At 38.9% G+C, this 18,255-nt stretch overlaps 1 long non-coding RNA gene across 1 annotated transcript; it reads left to right on the plus strand.

Annotated features, from left to right (window-relative positions):
* Window positions 1-367: 367 nt before the first annotated feature.
* LOC143418525 (uncharacterized) lies at window positions 368-16,885 on the plus strand. The gene is made up of 3 exons (XR_013098511.1): window positions 368-517; window positions 804-887; window positions 16,731-16,885. It is a non-coding gene; the product is annotated as an uncharacterized LOC143418525 (long non-coding RNA).
* The last annotated feature ends 1,370 nt before the right edge of the window (window positions 16,886-18,255 follow it).

Below are 18,255 nucleotides of genomic sequence, written 5' to 3' on the forward strand. Positions count from 1 at the left end.
ACAGTGACAGTAAGTCATTTTATTCAATAAAAAGGTAGGTGTGTTGAGTTCAGTAAAAGTCAATTTTAGAGATTTTTAAAAGAGAAGACATTTTTTGGCAGTTGTGCTTATAAACGCTGTAAGATTTTGACATTTTCTGTTCATTTAAAAAAAAATGCATTAAATCGGATATAAAACCTGCTGCCCTTGTATAAGCATTCATGGTGATGTTTCTCCTTGTAGCAGCCAATTAGTTGCTTATTTTCCTGTTTCCTGTTGTCGCTTTTAAGGTTGAGTTTTTATCAGTCCTCTATTTCCAAGACCACTCAATCAGGGTAATGTTCAAAGCAGGACAAAACAGCAACAGACTTTCAGTACAGAGAAAAAAGGCTGTTTGATTTCTATTGCAGGATTTGTCTGGGGTCTGATGGGTCAGCATGGCTGACAGCTTGGAGATTGATAGTTGAGATCTTTCCCAGGCGGAACAGTGTTGGACAACATGAGCAGTGATCCAAGGCACCAGCAGAGCAGAGTGGAGGTGGGGCAAAAACTGCAGATGTGGTGAAGAGTGTATATGCGAGCGGGCCTGTGTGTGGTCTTTTGGCTGAAGGCCATATCCCTCCTGTCATCAGGACTGCTGAATGGTACTCAGTACCTGCAGACTCAGATCTAAGCACCTGGGGATCCACCAGTGCTTCGGGATGAGTAAAATTTCAAAGAAAATGGAATCTTTTATTTTTTTTTCTCTTTTTTTGTTCTTTGTCCTCTTATTGAATTTTTTTTTTATTATTCCCTGCTGTCATTTCCTTTCCTTTCTTATCTAGTGTTCTCAGACAAAGCAAATACCCCAAGATTAGCACTGAGAGAAATCGTCACTCTTCCTGATGTTGATCAGAGCCATCCGAACGGTGAGTTGATTTTAATATAGATACATAGACACATGCACATCCAATCGCAGTGCAGCTGCAGTGTTCCACTGATTTTTCCTCTCTTATGAAAACAACATGCTTATAAAAGTGATTTTAAAAGTTGATATCGCTGGGTTCTCCACTTCAGGGTATGCATTGTGGAAAGGTGGATGACCTTTCACATAATATTGTGTGCGTCTCATAGAGGAAACATTTTCTGACACAAGATTTTGACTTCAGCCGGCAGCTTGTTATTGTGACGATATATGGAAGTATTCATCAGTATATGGCAGCATAAAGTATAACTGAATAAACAATTACTATACAGCGACCATGTATCGGCAGGACTAGGAATCTTCAAAGTTTGCAGCATAGCTTGCAGTATGTATTAAAAATCCCTTCTTATGTTGGTTGCATGACCAGAATCAGACAGGTGCAATAACCTTTTGTACAGCTCAGCAGATTTATAGTGAGAGCCTTTTCACTATGACTTTGATGGCCAGTTTCTATTTTGGCTGTATTACTTTCAGTGTGGGATAAAACATAAAGAACTCAAACCTGGCACTGAGCAGGTGACAGGTACTTGAATATTGCCTTTGCATAGATGTATTTGCATACATTTCTGGAATAATGATGTAAAATGAACATTAATGTTGTAAGCATTTTCTTGAAAATGAGTACTTATTCAGTTAGTGTAGCTAATGCAATTGCTGCCCTACCGTTTCACTAAGAGGACAAAATAATTCTCAACGCTTTACAGAAACATACATTTTAAATATGAAAAATATCACAGAAATAACTCATTTTCATAAGGCCCACAATTAATTGTGTATTTCCGCTAGAACGGAATCTATTATATCTGAAATATACTAAAATAAAGGGGTAACACTTAAAGTTTATACATGAAAGAAGAAATAATTGAACTATATGTAATTTTAAGTAGTGCATAATGTCTTAGAAGTATATAAGATAGGCCTATAACCTGCAATGTTTGATGGTGTTTATTTTTTTTATTGTAAGTAGGAAAGGGAGATTGGTCATTATCACAATTTATACAGTGGGGCAAAAAAGTATTTAGTCAGCCACCGATTGTGCAAGTTCCCCCACCTAAAATGATGACAGAGGTCAGTAATTTGCACCAGAGGTACACTTCAACTGTGAGAGACAGAATGTAAAAAAAAAATCCATGAATCCACATGGTAGGATTTGTAAAGAATTTATTCATAAATCAGGGTGGAAAAAATAAGTATTTGGTCAATAACAAAAATACAACTCAATACTTTGTAACATAACCTTTGTTGGCAATAACAGAGGTCAAACGTTTACTATAGGTCTTTACCAGGTTTGCACACACAGTAGCTGGTATTTTGGCCCATTCCTCCATGCAGATCTTCTTGAGAGCAGTGATGTTTTGGGGCTGTCGCCGAGCAACACGGACTTTCAACTCCCGCCACAGATTTTCTATGGGGTTGAGGTCTGGAGACTGGCTAGGCCACTCCAGGACTTTCAAATGCTTCTTACGGAGCCACTCCTTTGTTGCCCGGGCGGTGTGTTTTGGATCATTGTCATGTTGGAAGACCCAGCCTTGTTTCATCTTCAAAGTTCTCACTGATGGAAGGAGGTTTTGGCTCAAAATCTCACGATACATGGCCCCATTCATTCTGTCCTTAACACGGATCAGTCGTCCTGTCCCCTTGGCAGAAAAACAGCCCCATAGCATGATGTTTCCACCCCCATGCTTCACAGTAGGTATGGTGTTCTTGGGATGCAACTCAGTATTCTTCTTCCTCCAAACACGACGAGTTGAGTTTATACCAAAAAGTTCTACTTTGGTTTCATCTGACCACATGACATTCTCCCAATCCTCTGCTGTATCATCCATGTGCTCTCTGGCAAACTTCAGACGGACCTGGACATGCACTGGCTTCAGCAGCAGAACACGTCTGGCACTGCGGGATTTGATTCCCTGCCGTTGTAGTGTGCTACTGATGGTGACCTTTGTTACTTTGGTCCCAGCTCTCTGCAGGTCATTCACCAGGTCCCCCCGTGTGGTTCTGGGATCTTTGCTCACCGTTCTCATGATCATTTTGACCCCACGGGATGAGATCTTGCGTGGAGCCCCAGATCGAGGGAGATTATCAGTGGTCTTGTATGTCTTCCATTTTCTGATGATTGCTCCCACAGTTGATTTTTTCACACCAAGCTGCTTGCCTATTGTAGATTCACTCTTCCCAGTCTGGTGCAGGTCTACAATACTTTTCCTGGTGTCCTTCGAAAGCTCTTTGGTCTTGGCCATGGCGGCGTTTGGAGTCTGACTGTTTGAGGCTGTGGACAGGTGTCTTTTATACAGATGATGAGTTCAAACAGGTGCCATTCATACAGGTAACGAGTGGGGGACAGAAAAGCTTCTTACAGAAGACGTTACAGGTCTGTGAGAGCCAGAGATTTTCCTTGTTTGAGGTGACCAAATACTTATTTTCCACCCTAATTTACGAATAAATTCTTTACAAATCCTACCATGTGAATTCATGGATTTTTTTTTCACATTCTGTCTCTCACAGTTGAAGTGTACCTCTGGTGCAAATTACTGACCTCTGTCATCATTTTAAGTGGGGGAACTTGCACAATCGGTGGCTGACTAAATACTTTTTTGCCCCACTGTATGTACTATAAGAGTACAGCTGAAGAGTCAAGCCCGTGGCCCTGAAAGTACAGTGCATTCACAGAATAAGTTGTGGAAATATTGCTTATTTTTATGTGGGAATACGTGGAAGATACTCACTACTTGCTTGCAGGATAATTTGTGTCTTCTTGTATCTTGTGTAGATAAAATATATTTAAATTCCTTTTAATTCTAAGGAAATTACACCCTTAGCCGTGTCCCTCATTGTAGTTGTAACAAATCAGGAAACAAAAATCTTATAATGGATAATGCAATTTGTCTCATTGCAGTTCAGCAATGAGACAAATTTCATTATTTTTGCGTCTGTAAGTCATCACAACAGCTTTAAAAAAATAAATAAAGCAAGATGCAGTTGAAGTCTAGACTCTCACTTTCGCAGTTCCCTATTTTACGAGATTAGAAGATATCAGTGCAAAAGAAATAGACCACCAGCTGCAACAACAAAGCAAATCCAACATTGTGAGAGCAGAAACTTTAGGGGTGGTTGGATAAACAGTTTTAAAACAATCAGGGGGATAAAAAAAAATCAACTTGGCAACATCAAACAGCCTGATTGTCCACTGAGCACAACGGTGGTTGTTGATCACAGGATCCTTTCCATAGTAAAGAAAAACTCAAGCCAATTGAATAGCACTTTCCAGCTGGCAGAGGATGTCCTTATGCAAGTTGACCATAGAGAAATGACCTTGTGATAGCAAATACTGGGAGCTCATTACACTGGTGTTTACTGATGATGTGGAAGTTGGATGAATTCTGATGAATTCTGAAGTGTGTAGAGCAATGTGTTCTGCTCATATTCAGGCATATGGGATAAAGTTGATTGTGCAGCACTTCGCAGCACTTCGCAGCACAGATACAGTGACCCAAAACATACGGCAAAAGCTGCCAGGAGTTTTTGAAGGTCAGATAGTGGAATATTATGCAATGGGTCAAACACCGGATCTCAACCTCATTGAGCATGCATTTAATTTGCTGAAGATAAAACTAGAGGATAAAGACCCAAGAACAATCAACTGAAGCGTATCTGTAACCGGAAGGTCGCCGGTTCGATCCCTGGGCTCTCTGTCCTGGTCGTTGTGTCCTTGGGCAAGACACTTTACTCTACCGCCTACTGGTGTTGGCCAGAGGGGCCGATGGCGCGATATGGCAGCCTCGCTTCTGTCAGTCTGCCCCAGGGCAGCTGTGGCTACAACTGTAGCTTGCCTCCACCAGTGTGTGAATGTGAGAGTGAATGAATAGTGGCATTGTAAAGCGCTTTGGGTGCCTTGAAAAGCGCTATATAAATCCAATCCATTATTATCATTATTAAGATAGGCGCAGTAAAAGCATCACAAAAATGATGAAGTTTGAAGGATAAAAAGATGGATTGCGTACACAAACAAATGCAGTTCCTCAAAAGTTAATGCAGTTATTCTGTTCAATGCTTTAAATTACAGCAAAAAGCCTGAACTTGTATTTATCATGTTTCGTTTAACACAAAGGAACACTGTGTCACTGTCTAGAAATCTCTACACATATTTATGTGATCGCCCTTTGGACAGTAAATAATCAAGGCAGCAGAGTAAAAACTGTAAAGGTCATGCATGGTCAAGTGTAAATTGTATATCTTAGACTAGATCCAGCATAAACTTTGCAGCCTGACCTAATATATGTTCTGTCAGTATTATATCTGTTTTTGCTGTGAACCATCACATTGCTGGATTTGGACAAGAAATATAACATGACTCTTAATGTTATGTTTTTCTACAGGAAGAAAAGGCTTGCAGGAACAATATTTTAATGAGGCTCGGTGCTATGAATCCTCTTTATCATGATACATGGTTTCACGAGCACAGCAGCTATACGGATATAAAGCCAGATGTCCCTATAAGCTGTTTCACCATTATTTATTTATGAATGAATATCCTCCAACTTCACTAATACATCCCTGGGCTTAGGGAAATGGCCTAATATTTTTGTTAAGCATGGCCTGGGATTTTTTATTGCCTGTCAAATCTCTAAAGTTAACACTTTGTCATTTGTGTTTTTTTTCCTGTTTTCTTTCACCCCCTACTATACAGAAAATCTGCAGGAGCTGACAGTGGATGACAGTCGAGCCTGTAGAGGCACTAAGATCTAAATAAGTGCTTTTGTTATTATATCCTGCAGTTGATGCATTCTAAAAACAGAAATGAAAATTTGATCATAATCGTCAGAAGCGCAAATGCTGTTGATTGCTCACCAAAGCAGGAAAGCAGTAAAAGCCCGAGCAAATAGTTTCTGAGTATAAAGAAAATAGAGTCCTTTTCTAATGCAGCTTTAAAAGAGGAAATGATCTTCATTTCTTTATGCCCCCGATGCAAATACTCCATCTTCACTGACATATTTACGTAATAAACATAACCTTGTGCTTTGAAGTTGAATGAATGATAAACCTAATAGTGTCTGAAGGGGATATATCCCTACTCCTGTAGTTCTACTTTTGTAGCATTTGAGAAGAGCGCTTTGGTTGACACAAAGATACATTTAAAACTGCTTTACTATTCAAAACAATCTCTGGTGAATTCTGTTGGTTTAATGTGGATGAATACAGCAACAAAGTGCTTCCCTTGTACTGAGTTGAGCTTATTTATTCGGTTCTGAGGTTCCCATATGTCTTTGAAACCCCTCAATTAAGCTCAACCATGAACGCTGAGGCAGTGGACAAATCCAGAAGGACTTGATTGGCCTTTTTTAATTTTTTTTTTTTTTTTACTGTTATTCATATTTCCTTGCTGAGAGATAGCTTAAAAGATAGCTTTTACAAAGAAAAGTGAACTACAAATTGTACCGCTGCTATATGGCAATGAATCAAATTCTGCACTCAGTAACGGCCTTGTGTCATGTTCATGAGAAGTGAAAAAAAAAGCCAATCTCTCTGCTCTGCTAATTAATAGTAAGAAGAGACCCTATCACATTCCCCAGAGTCTCCTTTTCACCAGTGAGAATAACAATGAACCCAGCTGAATGAATTATAGATTGCCCTATACTCTGAAGAATAATTCGAGTGCTTTAGTACACAGTAAATTTTGGTGACCATTTAAGGCACTTTTAAGCTGTTTTCAGCACCCACAGAAACTGACTAATGAGTGTACTCATGGTGCTGTAATGAGTCAGCCAAGTGTTGGCTTTAGCCAGAGCAGCACCTTAAACCAGAGCCCATGCTCCTGCTGATGTGTGTATGCTGTGTTTCAAGCGTTCTCCTTCACTTCCCACCAGTTTCTGGCTGGGTTCCCAAACAGGCTTTCTTCGGTGATAAGCACTACCTTTGTTGTTGTTGTTTTTTTTTAATTTTGTTATTTAAAATGCAAATAAGCAATACTTGCTGCAGCCTCACAAGAACAGCACATTCTTGAGACATAGATACCAACAATTTCAGATTCTCAGTGGATAGCATGAAACAGAATTTCAGATTTGACTATTTTTTTCAATTTTCCCATAAAAAGGGATCTTTTTTCTCCAGATTTATATACTCAATATATTCTTATCGTCTCCAGCCAGAATGAGTTCATTTAGCTGTTGATGTAAAAGATCAGATGAAGCTCATAAGTGCTGGAGAAGAGTCACTGCAGTTTGCTCCTTGAAATGTCAGCATTGACTTTGAGGCAAGCTCCTTAAGTCTACCTCTATAATTATGACGTGAGGAAACACGTTAATGAATAAAATATCAAACTGTGCCTTGAGTGTGTAAACTTGAAAACCCCCTGGCAACTCACAAGGATCTTAAAACTCCTACTTTCATGCATTTTTAATTGGTGGTAAAATAAAGGGAACGGGAAAGAAAACAGAGCAAAAATGAACTCCACAAAAAGTCTTTACATGTAATGCAGAGGCAATTTACAGCAATTTAGTGTGGCTGGAATCCAGCAGCCTCCTCAGGCGCCTCTTTTATTTTCATAGAAGATGCAGTGACAGTAATGAATCATAGTTAAGACCATACTGCAGTGTAAGCTTGCAGTTTATTAAACAGTCAGCAGCTCATTGCTTTTGATCCTTGGGAACGTCACTGTAATAGATTACAGTCCACCATGTTGATAGTTCTTCCACTGATTTGTCTCTGGTATTCTTTCCTCTCTGTGGGCTCAGAGGAAACAACAACAAGCAAACAGACCTAAGAAACCATGTTTTGGAATGTGAATGCGGTGACCTTGGCTTGCGTTATCCTCTCGAGCGTCGAGTTTCCCCGTGGCTGAAGGCAGGAATTTAATCATTGCATTCTTTTGTCTCTGAATCGGGTTCGCACTGACATCTCGGTGAAGGACGAGATATGTTTGGAAAGAGTTATCAGGTCTTACAAAGAAGCAGAAGACTTTCACTTTCCCTTGACTGCATCATTTATCCTCACATGACTGATACTTCTATCTGGTGCTAACGTGAAGCCATTATTCTTAATTCTTCCCAGCCTCTGCTATTTAAGCCAGAGGAATGAGTTGGAGTTGGGTTACATTGTTGATTACTGTGACTCATCAGTATTGGTGAGATTTGCCACATTAACATTGCCTGCCAAATACTATTGATTATGAAGGACACAAATATTGTTCTGTAACTCTCAAATGGGTAACAAATGTGTGTCAGCTGAACAACATAAGGAGGTGCCAGTGCCCAATGAAGAAGACATCCACCTTCATGTCTTAAGTCACAGCTTTGGTTCTGGTTACTAAGTGATCAGTGCTTGTTCTCATCTTCACAAGCTTTCCCTTAAAGCCTGTTTTGAATGCTCTTCCAGCCACCATTCAGTGTTAGCATTTCCTTATTACTGTAGGAGCTATTTTTGGGTTGATACCCTATGTATGCAGCTAGAAGTCACTTTTTGATGTGTTGAATGTATTTAAGGTAGACACGCGTAATTAGCGGCAGGTGTGTTGTTGATTGGAAGGAGGCAAACAGTTTGTGACCACTGCGCTGCTATGTTAAATCGTGGAAGGACAAGATGAGTAAGGCTGGGGTTATTGGACTGTATCAAGTTTAATAATTTCAAGCATACCAGTGGCATCGCGTCACCCCCGTCAATGAACACCTCAGTGGCTTCAAGCGTAGGCTTAGCCCCTACAATTACAGTTACCCACATTTTACTAAAAACAGTATTTTCTTTTATTTATTGCACTTTTTACACAGGACAGTTGTTTGCTAATCTTAATTTGCAGAATATATCAGTGATATTGTGCATACTTTGCCTCCTGCTCTATAACAGCTGGGACAGGCTCCAACCCAACCACAACCCTTAGCTGAATAAGTGGAGCAAAATGGACGGATAGATGGATACTTATTGTTCACTGCCTTACTGCTTGCTCCAGCAATTCTCCTTAGTATTCTCTTCTTGTCCTCAGCAGAGACTTTTTGCCAGCTTCAAAAACCACTGTTCAAATCTTACTTTTTCCCCCCATTCCCCTTTTATTTTTTCTCTCTTTAGTGCTTACATGGGTAACTCAGTTTTCCAGACAACTATCGTCACAACAAAGAAAATGTATACATATAAAGAAGTGGAAGCCAGAAGACACGTATAGAAAAATGTAGAAAGTAAAACACAGAAATGAGATAAAAACACAGTTGGCTATTGCTGCGTACCTCCAAAGCCCCCGACTGTCTGCGCTGGCTGTTGTGTCTGTCATGAATCTCAGTATTGATCTCAGTTTTGAATGAATACCTTTTGTATAACATTGTAGGTGATGGGCCACACAGTGGTGCACAAGTTGTGCACACAGTCTAATATTTCAGTGACTAAAAAAAGCTTTTGTAAAAGTTAATTTACAATATTGTGCACAGTGGAAAATATATAGTGAAAAAACCAGTGATCAAATATGAGGACATTTATGTTTTTGTATTTGGTGATTTAAAATAATTTTTTCTTTCATATACATGAAACATACAAAGATTTCCCTAAAATTGTGTAGTTTATGGGTCTTTACTAAGGTAATATGACCTTACAGCTCTCTCTTCTTTACTCTTTAAATTTATTTGTTGCCCATTAATGAATGTTCATCCAAATATTGGCAAATAGCTAATAGCTCTATTTTTTTTTACACTTTGTGTAAACCCATGCACTAACAACCAAACATGGTAAAAAAAAGATATATAAGTGATAAAAAAATATATAATCACAATAGCATCTATAACATAATCATGTGTTTATGTTCTCTAGTGCACCAGAAATAAGCCCAGGCATGTCGAGCAAGAGACGTGTTCAGCCACCATAATTATTACTGAACAAGGGCGCTACTTTAGCAACCGTCAGCAAAACACAGTACTTTTGCAAAATATGCAAGAAAACTGTGGAACTGTTCAAGTTGGAAACAGCAAATGTGTTTTAGCACTTGACCACCACTGGTCTAGTATTACCAGGTTATGAAGGAGTGAATGCTAGTAGCTGGTGATGTGCAATGTAAATGTAAATAAATTGCACCACCCAGTACTACCCAGTGGAGTACCTGCTAGTTGCTCTCTATATGACACAAAGAACAAAAAGATGGGAAAGCAGGTCTTTAAGCAACTGGTTAAAAAAGTTCGGCCCTAGATACAATATCCCAATATTATGTGACAATAATATGTGAAGAAGAGTTACAAGGTTAAGTTACTTCAGTTAATGTTAAACTAAAGTGTGACTGAGTTGTTTTATACTGTTACTTAGAACTTCAAAAGAAAACACTACCTAGGCTACTTTTGTGCTTACATTTGACTTATGTTGTGTCACTACTATCGCACTATAATGTTGCTGCTGCTAGCACCTTTTTCAATAGATTCACACTTCAAATTAGGTAGTGTATCATCAATGACAGTAGCTCACTGGAAAAGAAAAATGGGAAATGCTCTTCATTTCTTACACTTACTGTATGAATGCTGCTACCTGCAAGCCGCAAGCATTGATAAAACATTCAGTAGTTTTTCTGTATCATCAGAAATACTGCTATCGCAAGTTTTCTTGAAATATCATGATATAATTTTACAGTACCCACCCCTACTCTGGACCTTCATCCTTGATAATCCAAAACTTTACATTGGGAACAAACTGAGCACATGCGTGCTGTGTCATACACACCATCTCTGCAGCTTGAAATATTCGTTTTATGAACTGATACAAAATAGTAGAGGTGCACTCTTTTGGGGCCTGTTGTGTTTAGATTTTGGATTCCCTTTTGTCCTTTTGCCTTGAAAGCATTGCATTAGTCATTAGCGTTCTCTTCAAAGTCGTTCTTCAGAACTGAATTTATTCAAATTTTTGACAGAGTCTGTCATGTGTGAAATAGTTTAGAAGCAGCCACCAGCTGCCCAGCTCAGCTTCCATCCTTGGTGAGAGGATCGAACACAGTCCAGGACATAATGTGTCACAGACTGCAAATCACAGCACACAGAGCTGCACAATGAACAATGAGGAGGTTGCATTGCATAACATGCCAGGTGCTACACTTTCCTCTGCTCCCCTACAGTTCTCTCGGCATGAATTTTCCCTTGGTAATGTTCACAGTGGGGGATTGGGTGGTTGAGCTGGTCCAAGTTGGTCAAAGCTTTTCCTCTAATACATGAAGGGCCTTTGATGCTGTTTCTGCAATGATTGCAAAGAAAAGTCTGTGATAGTCATCAGTCTACTGTCTGCGTGCAGCTTTGACTCAGAAAAACACAGAAATGTTACGCATATAATCCTAGTTTCAGAGGCACAGTGCATCAAATTTTGAGCTAAATATGCAGTAACAATGAGGCAAAGTTTTTAACATAAAGCAGTTTTGTAGAAAGACGGTCATTCCACTTGTGTTAGTTTGAATAAAACATCAGCTAAAAGATAATAACTGGAACTTTGAAGCACTCAAAAAATGGGCAGCAGGTCTTGTGCAATGTGATGCAAGATTTACAACATCTCAAAGTAAAAACACCAAAACAACAAACATGAAAGTGACATGTCATGAAATCTTTTTTCTTTAGGGAAGCTGTGCTAATATATAGAAAAACATCCTTGACAAAACCTGAATTAATTAATAGCAAAATAATTTAAATGGTTTCAGGTGCTAATGAACATCAATTTGCTACTTTATTACAATTCCAAAGTCAAATCAGTACACACTTCCCAGCTGATTGTTTAGCAGTCTAGCCCTCACTGTCATGTTTGACTGTTATGTTTCACTCTCACCTTTTTCATAGTAATTTAGCAGACAGCGCTTTTCAAAAATAAAACAAAATTAAATAACTGAAAAATTTAGCTTACCAGTAAACATAGTGACACATTTTACAGATTTGGTCTTACATTTGGCAGCTTGCTATAAAAATGAATCGTGAATGGATAATGGAATTTAACATGGAAATGTTGAATTTTTGCGTAACCGTATGCTAACAGGTGTGCTGTATTAACTTTAAATAGTTGTGTTCCTAATTTATTTCTACTTCCTCTTTGCCTCCAGGTAAGACATTCCCACAATACGGTTCAAAATGCTACCGGACACATTTATAAATTCTGTTTGAATGGAAAAATTTGTACCAACAATCTGATCAGAACACACAGAGCCGCATTGTTTCACTGTGATTAACAACTGATTAGAAAAACAAAGGGACTCCAGCCCCCACCTGGCATGGAGCAAAAGTTTCTTTAATCAGTGTCATCATATCCCAAGCTGCCTCTGCCAGGTATTATCAAACCCATAGAATAGACCAGGACAGCCAATCCCATGCCTGCTTTGCTCAGCATAAGAATATGCAAGAGCAATCTAAAAGCTGTTCTACTAACTGAGACAGAGCATCTAACGGCCCCGTTCCTGGGGGCATATAATTTCCCATTTCAGCATACTGGCCGCTTGTGTAATTAATCTTAATATAGGGACAGGAATTGGCAGGACAGGGTGCTATATGAAAGGTTCAGAGTTTGGTCTGCTGTCAGGTTGAACCTTGTGTCTCAAGAACACAAGTGGTTGTTTTCAGGAAAACTTAAGAGGCTGCAGGAATGATTTAGCGTCTCTGTTTGGGTTATAATGAGACAACACATACATGTGGCTGATTTTGATAGGATATCTAACTCCACAGCTCCAATCAAATCAAATCAAATCAAATTGCTAATACTTTGTTATACATCAATTGTCTTATTATATCATTTCCTCAAACAGAGAAATACATTTGTATTAGCACTGAATGCTACTTCTTTATGATTTCTAAAACAGCAGAGTCAACAAATGGGTATACTGTGATGATCGTATGTAACGACAATGCCCAGATACACTTAAACATGGCTGAATGGAGAAATGTGCTGTAATGTGTGTGTCTATAATTACTTTTGCTTTCACTAGAAAAGAAAATTATTGGTTATTTTTAAATTTTTCAGATGTTATTTTCTAATTAAAGCAATGAATACTGAGTCACACTGTAAATATGTGACCGCCCATCTCCATATTTACTTGAAATATAAGCCAAGGACTGAGATGGAAAAGGACATGGTGTTTAATGTGTTCTGCACATGCTAATGCAGTATCTAATTTATGTTTGCACATAACTTAACAAAGATGAAATACGACTTGGGGCTTCAGGGAAGTTACTCAAATGTCAAATGTTTAAAAATAATGTTAACATTCTGTGTGTTTCATCTGAAAAATCACCCAGAGCCAGCTCCAGTTTTGTAATAACCCCACAAATGAAACTGGACATGAGCTCCATCTTCAAAATGTAGATAACCTCAACTGACAGGTGAAACCTCAGAGCTCAGAGGACACACTGCTGTGTATAGGGGTTTAATTGCAACAGTTTATTTATTTAAATCTGTTAAAGGACACAACGTACTGTAGGATTTACCATTAGGTATCTATATGACGATTAGCTTAAGAGATGCAGATCAGGACAGTACCCAGAATTCTCTGTGAAGTTTTTAAGGACTTGTATGTGTTTAAAGTGGGAATCAGTTGCTCAGTAAGGCCACATCCTCCCTCACAATGCAGACTAATGAATGTGTTGTTTAATACTACAAAGATTATTGGGCTGATCCTTTTGCAAGACTGCAGCTGGTTATACTGAGATTCCAACCACAGTCTGAGGTTCAAGCTCAAAATCCCCGTGACGTGTCTAAAATATCAAGTAGCTGTAATTGTGCATATTTGCATTGATGGACTTGCTGTTATTTCACTTGGATGATATGCAGGATATGTCGTTTGGGAGATATTAACTCCTCACCCCACTCTATCTCTTCCCGTTTCTCCTCCAGTCCTCCTTTTCTGATTCTCCCTCCCCCTTTCATCTCTCATCTGCAGTTCTCGGCTGATCTGCCATCTTTAAAGTCACTCTGGATCACTGAGACTGTTGCTCACTCAGCAGCTATGGTTGAGCTTATCCTTACAGTCTGGTGCATTATAGAAGCCATGTAAGTGTGTGCGATACCTATAGCTTTACTCATATACTCTCTATGACAGATTTATAGAGTGCAAAATATGAAAGATCGCTATCAAATGGAAACATGAAGACAGCGTTTTCCTTTATAAGATTAAAATTGTGAAAACCTTTGTTATCTATAATGGGAAAAGCAGAGAGACTTTATTTTACTTATCACTACAGAAAGTCAACATGTCTGGTTTTATTTGTCTAGACACTGGTAACATACAGGCCTGAATACTTTCAAAAATCTGATGTAGAGCAATCCAAACAAGATAGGCTCTTTTCTTCTAATCAGTGCCTTGATTGTTATCGATCTTCTCTCCAATCTGCAAACAGAAGTCCAGGAGTATTTTTATCATTTCAAAGTGGAGAAGCTTCTCTCCTGTGACTGTGTTGGTTCAGGAGAAGCGGTTTGATTTTTTTTCTTTTTCTTTTAATGTATCTATGTATTTATTTATTTATTTATTTAGTGTCAATAATTTGCCTTCTGACTAGTTGGAATGAGGCAAGAGCAGACACAAATGCGATTTCACACGGCTGTGGGTTTATTAAAGTGATGGACATCATCACAATCAATAATGAATACGAAAAAAATCTTAGAGCTCCTGTAAATTTTCTAAAGTGAAGCGAGTTCGCTTTATAATGAGAGCTATTTTGCAGCCAACTGATACTTAAAAATCAGGTCATTGTTTGAAATATGTCTTTGACCTTGTTATAAGAGTACACTGCAGCAGCAGCAGACGCGTGTTAAACTGTGATGACCCTTGGACTTTGCTGTCAGTTCTTTTCTTTGTCTGCCCACGTCTCAGGTGCCTGGTGGGCAGGGCAGGGATCCTGTAATCCTTCTTTTGATTTTGTTTTCCTGCACCACACAGCGCTCACCCACTACGTCCAATCTCAAGCGCATCTCCCAACCCTGAATCCACACTGATCCTCATGCATCATGTATTTTCTTTGTTTTTTTGTTTTTTTATTTTTATTTTTATTTTTTATTTTTTTAGGGGGGGGGGGGGGTCGTATTTAATCAGTCTCAGTGTTTCTTTGCTTTTTTTTTGTTTTCATAAATTATTTTTGTTCATTGCATTGGACTTGAAAGCCAAATGACAAAGCACTCCAATGATTTGGGTCAAGTTGTGTCAAAATGCCACTTTTTTATTGTGCAGGTGGATAATATGTTATCTATAACCCGATGCCCTTAGTGAAAATGACAGTCATTAAAGATAATGATCGTCAATCTATCAATCACAGTTGACAGTAATTAGCACACTTTATCCAGTCCTGTGAACCCTCAGCAATTAGTTGGTGTTTTACAAGAATGTGTAATGTCTGTCTGCAGGCCTTTCTGAACATCAAACAAGTTGGGTTTTACTTCTGATAAATTATATAAGACACGATTCTTCTCCTCTCGGGCATATCAGTTCAAAAGAATCTTCTGTACAATACCCCGCACTCATCATTTTATAAGACATGAACTCTATATGAAAAATCAATAACAAGGCAACATAAGTCTACCTAATATACTTTATATATAAGACTTCTTGTTTGGCTCAGTTTTGCCCTTTCTTGTTTGTTTTCAGTTTCTCTCTGGCAGAGCTGAGGCCAGGATACGCTTGAGTGTTTTTGAGGGCACTGACCTGTCCGCCTTCACTCCACTTCCTGCCAACGAACAATGTGTCACTTGGACATGTTATTTACCAGACTGTTGCTGTTCTTTAACGCAACACTAGAGCGAGACATCCCATGGATGAAAAGAGTGTTTTCAAATCATCTGTATCCCTAAAAGAGACATGACAGCAAGGGGTAATCTATGGTGCCTGTCAGGGATTTGCCAAAAAATAACACAGAATAAATATCTCGTGGTCTTTCTACATAATGAAGTGTTATTGTTACTGCCTGCACCCATGTAAGTTAACCTCCAAATAATTTGCTGTAGATACCAAAAGAAAACACTGCGTTCATAATCAGAACTGCAGTAATGCTATATTTGTTGTGTGCAGGCATAACTTTCCTACTTCTCAGTATTTTTTGCGTCAAAGATTATGTAGTAAAATACTTTTCTTCTGGTCATTTCAAAGTTTCAATGACCAAGAAACACTAAAGGAACAACTCAAATGGATTCATTTATGCTGATACGAAAAACGAAAGGTTTTCATAGGATTCGATGCAGGAATTTGAGCCACTCTTTTTTACACCGGTGTTTCATTTCAGGTACTGTGGCTGCATAACTTGCTCAAATCATCACCCCTTCACCGCTCTACTGAACAGCTGGTTTGGGTTGCTTGCGCTGATATGCTGTGTTTGGTTTTCTGTATATATGATGGTGTGCACTATGGCCAAACATCACTACTTTGGTCTCATATGTCCAAAGGCCATTGTTCTACAAGTCTTGTGGTTTGTTCAGATGTTCAGAACTTTGCAAACCTAAGCTATGCTGTAACCCATCACCCCACTATGCTCTCGCGCTGCAGGCTTACTTGTTGTTCCTAGAGTACATAAAAGTAGAATGGGAGGCAGAGCCTTCAGTTTTCAGGCCCATCTTCTGTGTAATAAGCTTCCAGTTTGGATTCAGACACAGACGCTCTCTCTACTTTTTAGGCTTAACTTCTCTTTTTGCTAAAACAGATAATTAGGTCTGGATCAGGTGACCCTGAATCCTCCCTTAATTATGCTGCAATAGGTGTGGGGTGCTGGGGGATTCCCATGATGCACTGAGTATTTCTTCTTCAGGGACCTTTCTCACTCACTGTGTGTTAATAAATTTCTCTGCATTGAATCATTGCTTGTTATTAATATCTGTCTCTCTTCCACAGCATGTCTTCTGTCTTGTCTTCCTCCTCTCTCCCCAACTGGTCGCGACAGATGGCCGCCCCTCCCTGAGCTTGGTTCTGCTGGAGGTTTATTGTTAAAAGGGAGTTTTTCCTTCCCACTGTCACCAAAGTGCTTGCTAATATGGGGTCATATGATTGCTGGGTTTTCTCTGTATGTATAATTGTCGGGTCTACCTTACAATATAAAGCCCCCTTAGGCAACTGTTGATGTGATTTGTCGTTGCATAAATAAAATAAAATTGAACTGAATTTTAGCGAGATGGCGCTTTCTCTTGAAAACTCTTCCAAAGTCATATTTATTCACTGTTTTTCAAATTGTACAACCATGAACTCAAACATGTAGTCTTGACTACTGAGCTCTATAAATTTGGAGATGTAGTTCTTGGGGTTTTTGGAAATTCCCTGCCCGTTCTCTAGTCTGATCTTGGGGTAAATTTGCCGGAATGTCCATTCCTTGGAAGGTTTTAATATTGTGTTATGCCTCTTAATTTCTATGTAAACAGTAAGGATCTACTTTTTCACAGGACTGCATAGAGCCTGGAAAATGTTCTTTTTAACATGACTATACATGTAGAGGGCAGCACAGTGGTGTGGTGGTAAGCACGCTTGCCTCACAGCAAGAAGGTCCTGAGTTTGACTTCACCACCTGGCTGTGGCCTTTCCGTGTGGAGTTTGTACTTTAGAGATGTTGAAATGTAAATAAAAATAAAATATCGCATGGAGTTGTTACTCAAAAAAGATGCTTCTTTAGCATTTCCCCCCAGCTTATATCTGTAAGGTGAAAAATATCTCCACTAATGAACATAAAGGAGTTTTTATGGCCCATTTACTAGGTACTAATTCGGAAAAAAACCTGAATGAGTGGGAGGCTAACTGAGGAGTTTAAAATATTACTTGAATAAAAAGAAGATGAAAGCAGAGATGCTTCACTGTTGCTAATTTTGCTGGTCAATTAAACTCAATCATTACCATTAGCCTCCAGAAATCAGAAATTCAAATAATGATTAATGTAGTTTGAAAGTAGGGATTATAGTTACACAGAAGAAATATTTATTACAACTAGCATCAGCAGATTTCTCCTTCAGTGGCTAAAACAAGCCTATATTAATCTCTTTGCACTGAAACTGACCTCTTATGCTGAATTTCTATACATGACAGTCTCTTTCTATTTACACTGAAGAATAAACAATATATGTTTTATGGATTTCCATTCAATAACATACACGTTCATGTTTAATCAGAGAAAAAACACAAGCTCTCCGGATTGCAGCTTGGAAACTTGTTAGAATGTCAGCCAACCATTCCTAGTATGTAAATTAGCATAGGGCCAGGAAGCCTAGCATGAGGAATTGTCAGTATCAAGGCCTCTTTTTTGATCCCTGACCTCAGTGGGGCCACTCAGTGCATAACAAAGTGACCCGTGTGCTTCATTCACACCCTTGCAGCACTCTCTGTCCTCTCAACATCTGATTTAGGTGAAGATATACAGTTTGAAAAAATGAAAAAA

The sequence above is a fragment of the Maylandia zebra genome, linkage group LG4 (genome assembly GCF_041146795.1).
Source record: "Maylandia zebra isolate NMK-2024a linkage group LG4, Mzebra_GT3a, whole genome shotgun sequence".
Lineage (NCBI taxonomy): Eukaryota > Metazoa > Chordata > Actinopteri > Cichliformes > Cichlidae > Maylandia > Maylandia zebra.